The 15,021-nt window shown below is 45.7% G+C and overlaps 1 protein-coding gene across 3 annotated transcripts in view; it reads left to right on the top strand.

Annotated features, from left to right (window-relative positions):
* Nucleotides 1-15,021, top strand: part of ZNF488 (zinc finger protein 488) — a 38,464-nt gene that overhangs the window by 6,832 nt on the left and 16,611 nt on the right. The window contains exons 1-2 of one of the 3 annotated variants that reach the window (XM_039481652.1): nucleotides 11,177-11,294; nucleotides 13,529-13,678. The exons of 1 other annotated variant lie outside the window; for it this stretch is intronic. The gene's annotated coding sequence lies outside the window, so the exon portion shown is untranslated. Of the gene's footprint in view, nucleotides 1-11,170; nucleotides 11,295-13,528; nucleotides 13,679-15,021 lie in introns of those variants that run through there. One more of the 3 variants, XM_039481650.1, reaches the window with a different exon arrangement.

The raw sequence follows: 15,021 nt of genomic DNA, 5'->3' as shown, positions 1-15,021 counted from the left end.
TTTATATAACCCTTTTGCTGATTTTTAAAGTGTTACATAAACAGGACAGGTGAAATATGATCATGTAAAGCAACCATAAACACATGAAAAGACCTAGGTTTACAATTTATGCTTAAAACTCTACTATCTACACAATATACATAGACATAAAATGTAAAAACTTAAATAACTTAGAAACAGTAGCCAATCAGTTGTTTTAATTGTCATATTTGAATTCAGCACATCAAAATACATAATAAATAGTACATTTTATCTCTGAAGCAGACGACTTCTCAAAAATTGTATACCAGTGTTCTTAGACCTGCTGTTTCCCCTACCCGAGTGATCCAGCACCCCAAAGATGTAGTCAGGCAGTTGTGTTCATAAAGGTCGGGTTATCCCAGCTTAACAGGGTAACCAGAAACCAGACCAGGTAACTGAGGTGGCCAGGCACACAGCTCAAATATTGAATTTCAGATACTCTGGACTACTTGCTTTGAATAAGCAGCAAAGAATCCTGTGGCACCTTATAGACTAACAGACGTTTTGCAGCATATAAGGTTAGTCTATAAGGTGCCACAGGATTCTTTGCTGCTTCTACAGAACCAGACTAACACGGCTACCCCTCTGATACTTGCTTTGAATAGTTTGCAAACTACCAGAGACTCAAATATGTGCACAAAAAGCCTTCATCCTACACTTAGAAATAACAAACCAATTCATAAAATTCAAGATCTGTTAATAGACAATTCATGAAGGGTAACACTCAGCCCCATGCATGGGGCCAGCACAAACCCAATGTGAAATCCCAGTTAAGCTCTATTTTGAGGTCTTAGGTGGTGCATAGGCCTTGGAATGAAAAGGGCCAAACCCAGTGAATAAATTGTTCCCATTTAATAGTTCAGTCAGCTCTAGCAGTAGTTGGCGGTCGGGGAAGAGACAACCGTTCTGTACGCTGTGCTGGGTCAGTGAATTCACTCTTTAAAAAGGCTGACCCTCTTTTTAAACCATGTAAAGATTCTACCTGGGGTTTTCTAAGGAACCAGAGGAAGTTAGGTGCCCAATTCCATTTGAAAGCCAATGGGAGTCGGGTGCCTCGCTCCTTAGGCTCTTTTCAAATCCCAGCCTTTCGAATTTATGGGCACGGTTCACTATTTATACAGCGTCACAGGCAGTTCACCCAGGGGCATGTCGGTGCTGAGTCTCAGAAACGTCACTTCTGGGCTTCAGTGGGGGAGTCGCCCACATCTGATTCAGCAGATGAAATTGCTCCTTTGCAGTGATCCATGAGATCACCTCCATACTCTGCTCCAAGGTGGCAGCCCCTGGACCCTTTCCTGGGGAGATTCCACTTGACTGTGGGTCACTGTGCTGGGTATCTAGCCAAGAGCTGATGGTTCATCCTAATCCAACTGCCTGTATGGTGTGTACTGCAGCATATGGGGAATGGAGACAGACTAAAAAGTGTGGGGGTCCACAATCCTCAGTTGCTCCAGGGCTGGACGTTGATGACATCATAGCTCTAAAAAAGTCCGAGGCTTGGAGATGTTTGGATCTGGAATAAGAGATCCAGGCTAGATCCCAACTCCTCCAAACAGGCCAATTTCTGTCCAGTCAGTTTCCATTCCATTCCCGAGGTTCTGAAGTGCAAACTGGGCCCCTACTCAAAGCCTCTCACCTGGCTGCACCATCCAGCTGCTACCTCCACTGCCTTTTTTAGGGAAGTTGCCAGGTCAGTGATGAGTGGTTGCAGCTGGGGAGACAGGAATAGTGGAAATCCCGTGGGAACGGCTGTTCTCGTGAGCAGGGCTGGTTTAATCACACTTTGCTCCCCACCTGCCCCGAGAGGGGATTATCACATAGGCAAACTAGGGACATGCCTAGGCCCCAAATGCATGTGGGGAGAAGGGGGAGGGGAGGGTCTGGGACCGAACAAACAATACAGTAACTACAGCTGGGCTGGCCGTGCTGAGGATCTGCCATGACTGTCTGCTCATCAGGGCACTTCTCACCATAATGGGGACATAAAAGAGGCCCACTGAAGTCAATGGAAAGACTTCAATTGACTCTAATGTGATTTGGGTCAGGCTGAAAGATTGGATTCTAAGGGTAGGATTAGGATTCATACCTGTGCAATGGGGCCAACAAAAACAGACACAGCACTCAAATCCCACTTAGCTCTATTGTGGATTTAACATGCCAGGGCACAGGCCTTTAAGTGGGTGGTGGCAAAATGGAATGTATTGCCAGTACATTTAAGTATAGAGGAATAAGTTCAAAGGCTAAGAAATGAAGATTCCACTACATAAAGTGCTTTTCTGGCCTTGCTTAGAACATCAGATGCAGGGCTCGGCTGATAAAGAACCGCCAGGCACTGGAGAAAGTCCAGAGCACACAGAAGAATGATTAGGGTGAGACAGCGAGGTTGTACGTACTTTGGGACATATGCTGCCAATGGTTTTTAAGCATAAATTCCAATTTATATCAATGGGGAGTTATGCTTAAAAACTGATGGCACAATATGTACCCATTTACTTCAGTGCTACTGCATGGCAAGTAAAGTTGAGGATCAAGTAGTTTCGACCCAAATTTAACGATTTGCTAAAAGTTTTTATAAAATCCACAGTAAATAAGTTTTCATGATTCTCCCCCTCCCCAGAAATGTTAATGGGAACAGTAGAGCTGTTTGAAACATTTGACCAAAGTTTTTTCTCATCAGAAAATGTGATATAGTTGAAGTTGAAATTTTCTACAGGAAAATGTCGATGACATTTTTAATCTAAATGAAATTTTTTGTTTCAGATCAATATTGACAGAGTCATTTTAAGTCAAAATATCAATTCAAAATGAAAGACACAGTGGAGGAGGTAATATCTTTTATTGAACCAACTTCTGTTGGTGAGAGAGACAAGCTTTCGAGCTACACAGAGCTCTTCTCCAGGTCTGGGAAAGGTACTCAGAGGGCATGTCTACACTGCAGTTAGACACCTCTGGCTGGCCTGTGTCAGCTGACTCAAGCTCATGGAGTTTGGACTGCTGAGCTGTTTAACTGCAGTGTAGACTTTCAGGCTCATGTAGAGGCCCGGGCTCTAGGACCCTGCGAGGTGGGAGGTTCCCAGAGCTCAGACTGCAGCCCCAGCTTGGAAGTCTACATTGCAATGAACAGCCCCGCAGCCCAAGTCAGCGGGCACGGACCAGCCTCCGGTTTTTATTTGCAGTGTAGACATACCCAGTGTCACAGCTAAAAACAAGGTGGAACAGATTGTTAAGCATAAGGAGTTAACTTAACACATGTTGCAAGAGACCATTCAAGGGAAAAGTGGGCAGTTAATAACTTTACCATTGTAGTAGGACAATATCCTGGGACCAACAACAACGCAAATTCAAAATGAATTCTTTTGTTTAATTGACATTTTGAAATGAAATATTTTGTTTTGAAATGTCAAAACATTTAGCTTGATTAATAAGGTCCACTATTTTAGACATTTCTAAATAGATTTTTTTCAGAACTTTTCATTCTATGCAAGTTTGATATTTCAAGTTTTTTGTCTCAATTCAGGATGAAAACAAGTATCAACATTTCAGAATTTCCTGTAAGACAGAAATTCCCTTTTCCAGCAAGCTTTTAAGAAATAGTTATTTGCATATAAACATTTCCCCGACAGTATCTGAAACAAATCTAGCAACACTCTATAAACAGAAGCCCCTTTTTTGTTCACAAATTATTTGCAAACAATCAAAATCATCTGATGAATCAGTGCGAATAATCAAGTTTTCAAAATGACTGCAGAAGATGCAGCCAGTGTAAATATACGAGCAATAATTTATCCACGATGACGTTGCTTTCCATTGCACTTTCTTGCAAACAAAATTTGCTCACCTGTTTATGAATGGGAATTAATGTGTTTGTGAATATTAGCAAAGTTAACTGGTAAGTTTCATTCTCAAGGATAAATTTAAATACTTGTGGCTGGATTTGCCCAATATTAGTTGGGATCATGGGTCACAGGGGTATTTCCTAGAGCTGGTTGAAAAAAAGGAAGAGAACTGAGAGTTTTCCTCCTCCAATTTCAATGAAATTTGTACACAACCGGATGGAAAAAAGAAATAAATGTTTGGGAAAACTTAGTAATATGCTTTCCACTCCCTCTTTTTTGCTGACATTTCAATAATCTTTGGCATTTTCTGACCAGTTCTAGGGATTTATAATAAGTTCTTTAATACAGCCACTGCTCATCTGGACCCTAACAGTGCTTGTTTCTTATAACAGGTTAATAAGCCACATTTCAGCAAAGCACTTTAAGCAACTTTAAACACGTGATCACCATTATTTGAATTTCAGCGTGACTACTTATGGGCTTCAAGTTAAGCATGTGCTTAAGTGCTTCAGCGATTTGGAGTCTTAATTTATTACAATGACAAAGTAACCAGTTAGATCAATCAGTTCACCTTTACCCTTTTTGTCAGCTTTCCAAATCCTGTTCTTTTCACTATTATTGTCCTCTAAGAGTTTCACTAGTGGTTAGAGAATGGGGGTAGCCAACTGTTAACATCCAATAATAAAAACAAAAAAATCGGGTGGCAGATTTTCATAGTTTTATATACATTCAAACACAAACTCTCAGAAGCCTGTTCCTTCCTATTTTAAATTTATGCCTACTAAAACCCCAACATGAAGAGACAATTATATTCATTTATATGGGGCAGAGACTGCCTGTTATATACTATATATACACAAAACCTAAGCTTAAAAAACATTATCAAGGTTACACAGCCAAGAACTCAAACATTAGGCAATATTCGTTCTGGCACTTCCCATACAACCTTAATTTGGAAAAAATCATACATAATCATGTAATTAAAGACTGCCTCATATTGCATATGCACAAGGGGGCTGAATTAAGGTTTCATACACAACTTTAATTCTGGCATTTGCTAGCTTTTCAGCGTTTGACTGCTCAACCTTTAACATAGACTTGTGTGTGAGAGATCTTCTAGGTTTTTAAAAAAGCAAACTTAAAAGACAGAATGTGGCATCATATTGACACCCACATGCATCATCAGCAAGGTTGAGACCTTTCAATCCACCACACAGACCTCTGTCACATGAGCTAACAAAGTAATTGGCAGCAGTAGTAGGTTGTCATCCTTTATGTGGACCATCACTGGCAGAGGATAGGACATTTTGCCCATGGGTTTCACAGATATTTGCTGACAGCAGAAGAATGGTGAGACTCAGGGCAGATCTACACCACTGTTTAAGTCGATCTAACTTACATTGCTCAGGGTGTGAAAAAGCCCCCCCCATCCCCGAATGACGCAAGTTCCGTGCTGTCTACACTGACGCTGTGTCAGTGGGAGACGCTCTCCTGCTGACATAGCTTCTGCTTCTCGCCAAGGTGGAGTAATTATGCCAATGGGAGAGCCCTGTCATATCGGCATTGTGCGTCTTCACCAGACATGCTACTCACTCTGACCCCACTGCAGATCTGGCTCTTGTCCCATCTACTTTCAAATTAGGCAGCTCCTTCTTCTGCACTGCATGGGCCCAGTAGAGGGGTCATTAAGAGCAGAGGAGAGCCAGCCTCCCTGTTCTCTGTTCAGGTGCATGACCCTGGACCCAGCAAGGCCCTCAGCAGCCTAGAACTGCAATTGCAGCCCTCTGCTGGAGCATGCCCAGTGCAGATGGAATCTTGGGGGAATTTACCTACTAAAAATCTAATAAGTCTATTGAGCATGTGAAAACTACATTTTCCCCCTCCCCCAGGCTTGTAACTCGGCCAAATTTGGGCAGACATTCACAGTGACAGCAAAAGGCCCAGCCCTGACACAAATGTCGCCTTCTACCAAACATCAGGTCCCTGCTCCAAAGTACAGGGATGCTAGAGCTTTTCAAAGAAAAAGTAACCAGAAGATTATAGCATAGGTGAAACAATGTATTTTTCCTTAGCTTCATTTTTGGCAACAGCGGAACAATTTTGGCTGAAGTTATCCAAAACAATTCAGCCTGAGGTAGACACCTGGCATGGAAAACTTCAGCCCAAATGGTTAAAGTTTGAAAAAGTTATAAGCAACTGAAAACAGGGTCTTATAATGGGAAGCGTCAAGCAAACTTAATAGGTGGCGCTATCAGCCCTGCCTATAATAAATGAGTAAACTGCCCTTATTCTCTTTTTCATGGTGTCAAGTCCTATGAGGGCCGGAGGATGGGGGAGCGCCCGCTAGGATTGCCTCTAGCTTGCTATTTCACTAAACCCACAAATGAAATGTAGGAAGTCAGGCTGTTTCCAAGAGCTAGTAGCGACATCTTAAGGTCAAACACTGGAAAGTCAGGGATCTAGAAAATGAATTCACTGTTTTGTTTTTTCCCTTTTCTGGAAAAAAATAAAAATAAAACAAGTGTTTGCTCTCATCTCTCAGGGAACAACCTGAAAAATTCCCAGGCCACCCCAAGACATTCTAGCAAATGGGAGTAAATGAAATGCAAGAACTGGGAAGTGTAGACATTTACAAGAGAGAGAAGAACTATCTGCACTAGTGTTCTGCCTTGGGAGAGGGGCTGGCCTACCTGGATTGGGATCTAAATTATGAGAGAAGTCAAGAAAATATGATGACTTTAAAATGTTTCAGTGGCAGGGCTATGTCTTAACAGACAAATTGCTCTTGGGCTTCATATGAAATCATTTCCCCCCGCCCTCTCAACTGAGCCTAGCATTAGAAAAAACATCAAGCAAAACCAAAACCCAGTAGATTGCGAGTTTGCTTTTGACCTGTGCACAGGACCGAAAATCAGGGGGAAGCACGCAGTTGACTTCCCAGCTCTAGGTCGGGTTTCAAATCTTGGATTCCATTCCCAGTTCTGCCACTGACTCTCTGGGAAATCCTGGGCAAGTCACGATTCCCTCAGTTTCCCCCACCTGTAAAATGGGGTGGTAATGCTGATTTATTCCATAGGGCTGTAGTGGGTCTTAAGTAATTGCCTGGAAAGTTCAATGAGATCCTTGCCTGAAATTTGCCTTGCAAACCAAAGTATTGTCTTAGTTCTGGGCTTAACATTTTGTCTTCTTTGAGAAGGAGAGAAAAGGACAGAAGAGGAGATCTGCCAACTTCTCCTGCCCCCTGAACACTTCAAATGTAACCCACACCCGCTCCATGTGGTGCTCTGTCTCTGTCTCTGGAAGGCCAAAAGTGTTTACAGTGCTCATAATTGCCGTGGTGATCTGAGCAGGCTCCATGTTCCCAGTGCTATGGCATCTGCGCTAAAAAAAGGCGCGAAACAATTGTCTGCCATTGCTCTGGTGTCTCATGGAGAGGGACTGCTGGAGGCACAAGTTGACTCCTGGAGGAACAGGGGCAAGTAAACCTATCAGGGCTTTTGTATGGACGTAGAGAGGGTGGGAACTGGAGCAAGTAAGCAGGCTTAGGCGCCGCAAGCCTGGGAGGCGGGAGAAGTGAAGCAGCCATGGCGTGCTCGAGGAGGAGGCGGGGCAGGGGTGAGCTGGGGTGGGGAGTTCCCCTGCATGCTGCACTCCCCACCCTTACTTGCTGCAGGTGGCCCTCCTCACACTCCCCTGCCCCAGTCCCTCTGCCTAAATGCCAGCGGCGACCAGGGCGGCCGAAGATTCGGCCACCGTGGTCGCTGCTGAAGAAAATTCCGCCCCCCAAATCCTAGGTCGCCTAAATGGTTGCACCAGCCCTGGAGATGGGGGCCTGACAACATGTACCCAGAACCACCCGCGACACTGATTTTACCCCATAAGGCATTGGGATCTCAACCCAGAATTCCAATAGGTGGCGGAGACTGCGGGATAGCTACCCACAGCTACCCACAGTGCAACACTCTGGAAGGTGATGCTAGCCTCGGTACTGTGGACACAGTCCACTGAGTTAATGCACTTAGAGCATTTTGTGTGAGGACACACACAATCAACTGTATAAAAACAATTTCTAAATAAACAACTTCTATAAATTCGACCTAATTTCGTAGTGTAGACATACCCCCATTCTTGTCTGTAAAGCCCTTTGGGATGATTTATGATAAAAAATGCCAAATCAATGTACAGTATTATTAATTTACAAACAGCTGATGTGTGCAGGGGCTCTGGTCCTGGGGTGATGAGGGCAGTTAAGTGCTTAGAAACAGGGCAACACAGTCAGGTGCTTTGACCTGGGCTCTGTTCCCAACTCTGCCACCCTGACTAGTTGTACAACCTCAGGCCAGCCACTTTGTCTGTGTGCACCCCCACTCTCCTGTGTGTCCAATAGTGACACCCCCTTGTAAATCACTGTGGTCTGCGTGGAAAGTACTAGCTCCGTGAGTGCCAGGTATAGTTTCATCCATGTCAAACATGACTGTACTAGATCACCTCAGACTGCTCAGAGTAGCATCACCTGGGACACTCAGGGAACCTCAGATCCAGGGCAGACTGAAATGGCATAGCTGAAAGGCAGTTCCACTGAGTAGATACAGCCAGAGCTAGGCTCTGGGGACTCTCTGGCCTCTGCCACACTTACTCGCTGAGGAGTATCTTCCACTTACCCTGCTATAGCCCCACTGATTCCAATGAGGCTACTATGTCTTGTGAATGAGGGTAGCAGAACTGGACCTACAAGAAAAACAAAAGCTCCTGAGGGTGTGAGCAAGCAGCTGTCTCAGTCCTGCACTATCTATTTCATGCACCGTCTAGTGAAGAATTCACAGGGAGGTCCCCAGATGCACATGCCATTGGGAGCTGCCTGCCTACTCCAAAATCAAGATGCAAAATCTATCACTCAGGGACATTATGTGGGGGTATCAGATACTCTCTGGGGGACAAGGAATCCATAAAGCTATGAGCCCCTATGCTCATCCACATGAAGAGCTTTCAGCTGTGACATAGTATGGAGAGTACCCACCATTTAACAGGCGATCCAAGCCTAATGTGTTACTAATACCTTATTGATATTCATTTTGTCCTGCCAGTGGAGAAGCCCATGTGAAAGGAGAGCCCAGGGGAGTGGGAGCTGCTTATACAAAGAGGGCAAGGGGCTGGCAGGGTGCAGTGCGGTCGCACCGGGGTGGTCTCTCCAGGAGGTAAGGGCATTCCCAACGGTGGCGTTTGGACGGAAACATGTCACTGGCGAGGTGGCAAGAGGCATGCCACAAGGTTCTGTAAACGTCATAACCGCATCGAAGGGTCATGGGTCAGGACTGCTGGGGAGACTGCGATTCATGCCTGCAGCAGGAGAAGTGGGGGCACAACAGGTTCTAGTGCTGGTGCCTCTTTGGCCTGTGTGGGGTCTTGCAAAGTAGTTTCCTTCCCCACTGCCCAAGTGGGGGAGGGCCGTCACCACGGCCTTAATAGAACTCATGGCCAGGCAGTTTGTCCTGCTATTCAGTCTTCAGGGGGCGCTCTGTGGGGGCACTGCAGTCAAACACACCCTCTTGCAGCCCTGCAGGCACATTGTCCTTTGTGCCCTTCCAGCCAGCCAGCCAGACCTGCTTAGTTCAGAACATCTGTCCCCTGGGGGAGGGGCTGGTTATCAGCTTTTCTACAGAGCTTCACTCACTGCTTACTTGCTCCAGTTCCCGCCCCTCTAGGTCCATATAAAAGCCCTGATAGGTTTACTTGCCCCTGTTCCTCCAGGAGTCAACTTGTGCCTCCAGCAGTCCCTCTCCATGAGGCGCCAGTCTCCAGCCTTCCTCCCTGGGGTTGGGTTATAATTCAGGCCAGCTACAGGGCCTTAGCCAACTTCTCCTTCGGCTGGTCCCTTTCCCCAATTAGTCCTCAGGCTCAGAGGGTTCATCAGGAAGTCATCTCCTGTGGGTGTCTTTGATGCTCTGAGGCAGGAAGAGCGTATATGCCTGCCCCCTTCTCCCAGCTCTCTGCAAGGCTCCTAGCTCCAGGACCTTAAAGAAACAGGACCTGATTTTCTCTACAAGCTACTTATTCCTAGGACTGCTTCCTCTCCACCAATACCTCTTACTTCCTAGGTCTTTGATACATCAAAACCTCCCAGAATCTTAAAGGGCCATGCTTTGTCACTGGGATGGGCTGATCCCTAGGCAGACTACCCCATCATAGGGAGGCAGTGTTGCCTAGTGGTTAGCACACTGCCCTGGGACTCCACACACCTGGGTTTGAGTCCTGGCTTTGCCACTGTCCTGCTGGGTGATGGGAAAATCATTTCACCCTCCGTGCCTCAGTTTCCCCATCTGTTAAAGGGGATAATGATACTGACCTTCTTTGTAAAGTGCTTTGAGCTCTATTGATGAAGTGTGCTGTGTAGGAGGTAGATACTATTTTACAATTTACCTCTCAATTTCATCTGGTGGCTGCTGCTTGTGTCCCTGGCTACCACCTTAGATAATTCTCCTTCATTTTTGGTGTCCATGCCTTCAGCTATTTGGAGACTTAACATGCCACCTCTTGGCTGTCACTTCACTAAACCAGCCACATTGCCTTTCCTTATCAATCACTGCTCCTGGCTGCCTGCTCAGTTGTGTTCTTCTTTCCTGAACTCCTTCCCATCTATCAATAGATCTGGCAATGCAGTATCTAGGTCTGAGAATAGTCAGAAAAAACTGTGTGCAGCTGTAGGCCCTTCTGTCCCAGAGGGACTTCACAGAAGGGCAAGCAGACTGATTTAAGGGCTGGAAGCTTTGGCTTCTGAGAAACTAATGATGAGAAGGAGATGTGTTTACCTTGGGCAAACAGAGTAAGATAGACACTGATAATCATCAGCAAGTATTTGACTGGTGTAAGTGCCAGTAAGCGAGAGAGGAATAGTTCAGTATATTCTAACGGGGTGTATCTGGCAATAATGGGATAGTAGTGAGCAAAGGGAAGGGATGGTTCAGTATCAGGAAATAGCTCCCATGTAAAGAATGTGGTGGTGGTCCCAGCATTTGAGTCAGCTAAGGCTAGATTAGACAAAGCCATGGAGAACAAGATCTCTCTCTTTCCTGTGCTCATGACTGTACTGTCTGAACAATACACCTACTTTGGTTTTCAAGAGAAGTTAGGTGTCTGAATAGGGCTTCTCTTTCACTAATTATGGCCCCATGCAAAGTGCTCAATTAATAATGATGGTGGCTTTACTCAATCAGTATTGACTCTATTGCTGAGGACATCAGGTTTGGATCAGGACCCAAATGAGGTTTAGGCTGGTTCAGAATTTGGGGTTGATTCAGTTCCAGGCTGAGGTTGAGGTTTGAGATTATTGCAAGATCATGAGCTGTTCTAAGAAAATTCTGTTAACTTGAATGTTGGAAATTTTGCAAGATCAGGTGTCCCCTTTGGCTTTGGATCCAAACTCAAATCAGACCCACAGAGGTAGGTTCAGATCCAGGAATTTAATTTTGGTGGAAGGTTAGATTCAAAGGCATTTATATTTCAGCTCTGTATTTTGGCCCAATCCTAACAATGAACTTTGTTCTACCATGTTACTGTTAGGCTCCTTTCTTTCTGGTGTGCATGCAAAATGAGGTTTGGTGTGTATTTGCAACGTTAAGCTGTCACATTGCATTGCATCTCTTAGTCTGCAGCTTTTTTGTATTAGATCATCACACTCTGACTAGTCACATACCTGCTGAAAACCCCTCTGGAGAATTTAGCAGATCTCTACATGACAGCAGTCAGTTCTGACCTTGCAGACATCCTGTCCTTAGTTTGTATTTTTTTGGACTTGCAAGGAATGGTGGGAGAACAGCAAGTGTTGGGCTGATTAGGTCCTGAGCAGTCCAGTGTTCGTACGCCAAGGACAGTTATTCTGTCGCATCACTGGGGTGGCACTGGGCTAGTTGAGGCAGAATTGACTCAAGGCTTAGTTTCTTTCAACCAGGATGGAGTTCTGTCCTTCTTTCTCTATGCTTCAGTGTCTTCCACCCTAACCCTCTTCCTCCTCTCCCCTTCAATGCTAGAGCTGCTCAGATAATGGAAACAAAAGTTTATGAAACATATTGAAGTTATTTGTGTTTCACAGGGCTTGAAATGACCGCAATTTGGGAATTTCATGAATTTTTGTGTGTGTTTTAAAAAAAAAACCCGACACAAATGTTGATTTGGAAGGGTTATCAGAAAGCAAAATGTGGCTTTCTGTACATGACAAATGGCACTAACAGTTTTTTAACTTATGAAAAATGCCACCAAAAAGTTTCAGTAATAGCTACACTTTTTTTGCAAAAAAAAATTTGGTTTAGAAATAAAAGCCAGTTTTTAATTAAAGTGTAACTTTGTCCTTCTATTCACCTCCATTCTCCCACCAGATAAACCCTGCCCCACCTCCTGTCCAAGATGCCTGATAAGCTTCCATAGAGGTCTGGCTCCTCTCCATCACTCAACACTATTCCTCTAGCCCTCTTTTCTCTCTCTAATTCCTCTGCAGAGGCTCCTTTATCTCTCAAGGGGAGGGGGATCTAAAGGTCAAGGAGGAGACAGTCTCTCACTATCAAGTCAAGTTCAAGGTCTTGGTCCTTATCTTCAAGGCCTACCAGGTCTCTAAAAGTCTATAGCCCTGGCATAAGTTCATGGTTGATAATGCTGCTCCTCAGGCACAGTGGAACTTTCTACCACAAGAGTAAAGCTCGCCTGGGCAGGAGACAGAGCCTTCTCAGGGGCCAGTCCCAGACTGCGGAATGGACTCTCCCAGAAATGAAGGACCATCCCAGATCTCCCCACCTTCTGCAACAAGTGCCAGGTGTACATCTTCCACACGCGTTCTCTCACATAAACCCAAAGCCACACAGACATTTAAAATACCCTCTCCCCACAAACCAAAACCCAACCCCAATAAGCCACCCCACTGCACACACAATTCTCCCTGCAGGGAGAAGATGAGAGAGAACAAACCACATGGGACAGATGTTAGACAAGTTGTTTAATGCACTACTAGGAGGAGGTCCAGCCCAGATCCACAAAGGTACGTAGGCACCCAAGTCCCAATTTAAGCATCACTGCAATGCACAAAACTCTCACCTAAACTCTCACCTCTGTAGGTGCCTAAACTCATTCGGTGCCTGCATTTTCAGGATAAGAGTTTCCTGGGTGCCTAAATTCCTGCCCCTGGGCTGCATGCTGCTGGCTCCCTGTAGGCGCCCGGATGCCCATCTCCTGCCTAAGCCCCAGAGCAATCCATGAAACAGGAGAAGATAGGTGGAGGAACATCTATCTTCTCTGCAGGTCGGATCCAGTGGGTATGTCTCAGAGGCCACCCACAGGATCATGTCCTACAAATCAGTTAGGTGGAAGGGCACCTATCTTCCCCAGATTCGTGGATCTACCCACCCTTGTGGATCTGGGCCTCAGATACCATGGTGATGAGGGCAGGATAAGAACCTTTATACTACAGAAACTAGAAGGTTGCCCTGCTGTGACTCTCTCAGAGTGTGGTGTTATGCTGAGACAAAACACTAGGTGGTGCATTTAATCAATTATTCAACTTCTTAACAGTTTCACTTGCTGGATGCTTTCAGCACCAGCAGGCAGTACAAGACTTACCACAACAAGCCTATTTCCTATATGCAGACAGTACCCTTCCCATTTTTCACATAATCATCTTTTCTGTACAGTGTATGAATACAGCCATAGCTGTCACTCACAGGCTTTGGCATCCACTCCTGCAGGATATGGGGATTTTGTCTGCCACTGACCTTTGGATATTTCAGTCACTGAGCAACAAGCAAACAAAGCTGACGTGTTGCACTGGAGAGATGCTAGAGGTGAGATAGCACGAAAATGGTCTAATGAGATACTAGCTGAGATTCCCAATCAATCCCCATTCCCTGATGATCCCTCACGCAGAGAGAGTGCAGTGTTACTTCCCGGTATGACTCTGTCTTCTGTAACAGGAGAGCACTACAGCAACCTTCCCTATAGCTGTGTGTGTGACAATGCAATTCCTTTAACAAGGAGCCAGATCTTCCCTGCGTCTCCATGGCCAGAGATGATTGGGAGGCAGCCAGCAGGTTCTGCCAGGCAGTGGGCACAGAAGTAAGGATCATGCTCTCTGTGACATAGTTCCCTCCCCTGACCCAAAACCACTGGAAACCCTCTGTGGTTGGTTGAGATCTGTTGGAGGGGAGGTGGTGGGCTGGGCCTGTGGCAGAAGTTGGATCACCACACACACACACACACACACACAGGAGCTGTCAGTATTAGCACCCCCACTTTCCCTATGCAGTTTGGAAAGGCCCTTTTTGGGGGTACTCTGAGGGCATTACTCAGTGGGGTGCCCCAGTAGCATGGCTGCCGGTGGAGGGTCAAAGAGGAGGCTGGGCAGCACTGCTAAGGCCTTGAGCCTTCATGTGACTGACTTGTGCCTCTGTGGAGCACTCCAGATATGCACAGGTTTTGGGAGAATATATTATGGCAGACATCACCAGATGGCACTGTTACACATAGCCTCACATGCTCTCTTTCTTAGCACGTGAGCAAGTTTTCAGTCTTTGGCAGACAGGCTTGCAGGTTGTTGGTTTTGTGATGCAGTCCTTGAAGAAAAGTTAAGCAAAGAGAAGTGGCGGGTAGCAGACAGTTTACACTTTGCTCTAGCTGCCATATTTGGAGGCAATTCTCAGGACAGAGAAGCTTCTTGGGAACTAGGCATTGGTGCATGGGCTGAGATTTCCAGAAGTGGGGATTGTCTGGGTGCAGTTTGCAACCACCTCTGTCCCAGGACGTGTGTGTGTGTGTGTGTGTGTGTGTGTGTGTGTGTGTGTGTGTGTGAAGAAAGTTACACTTCAAATAGACCCAGCTTCAGTGGTTCTTCCTTGTAAGATAGTGTACTCAGCACCCCTAGTGTCAGTGTGCGATGCTTCAAGGGGTCCTTGTCTCCAGGGCCTCCTGCATCTCACCAGGTCTTCAGTGGCTCAGCCCTCCAGCCAAGCCACACAAAGCTCAGTTCCCTTCCAGGGTAAGGAAAATCAAACTGAAAGTCCAAGGTAAACATCCAGCTAGTAACTCTCCCCCGCACCCCATCCAGGCTCCACTGAGGTGCTGTTACTGACCCTATGTCAGGGCCTCTCCCACAGGAGCCTGACCTACTCCTGCAGAGCTCTCCCTCATT

The sequence above is a fragment of the Mauremys reevesii genome, linkage group 7, assembly GCF_016161935.1.
Source record: "Mauremys reevesii isolate NIE-2019 linkage group 7, ASM1616193v1, whole genome shotgun sequence".
Classification (NCBI taxonomy): domain Eukaryota; kingdom Metazoa; phylum Chordata; order Testudines; family Geoemydidae; genus Mauremys; species Mauremys reevesii.
Note: the sequence above shows the minus strand (reverse complement) of the source record. Positions and strands in the feature narration are given on the sequence as shown.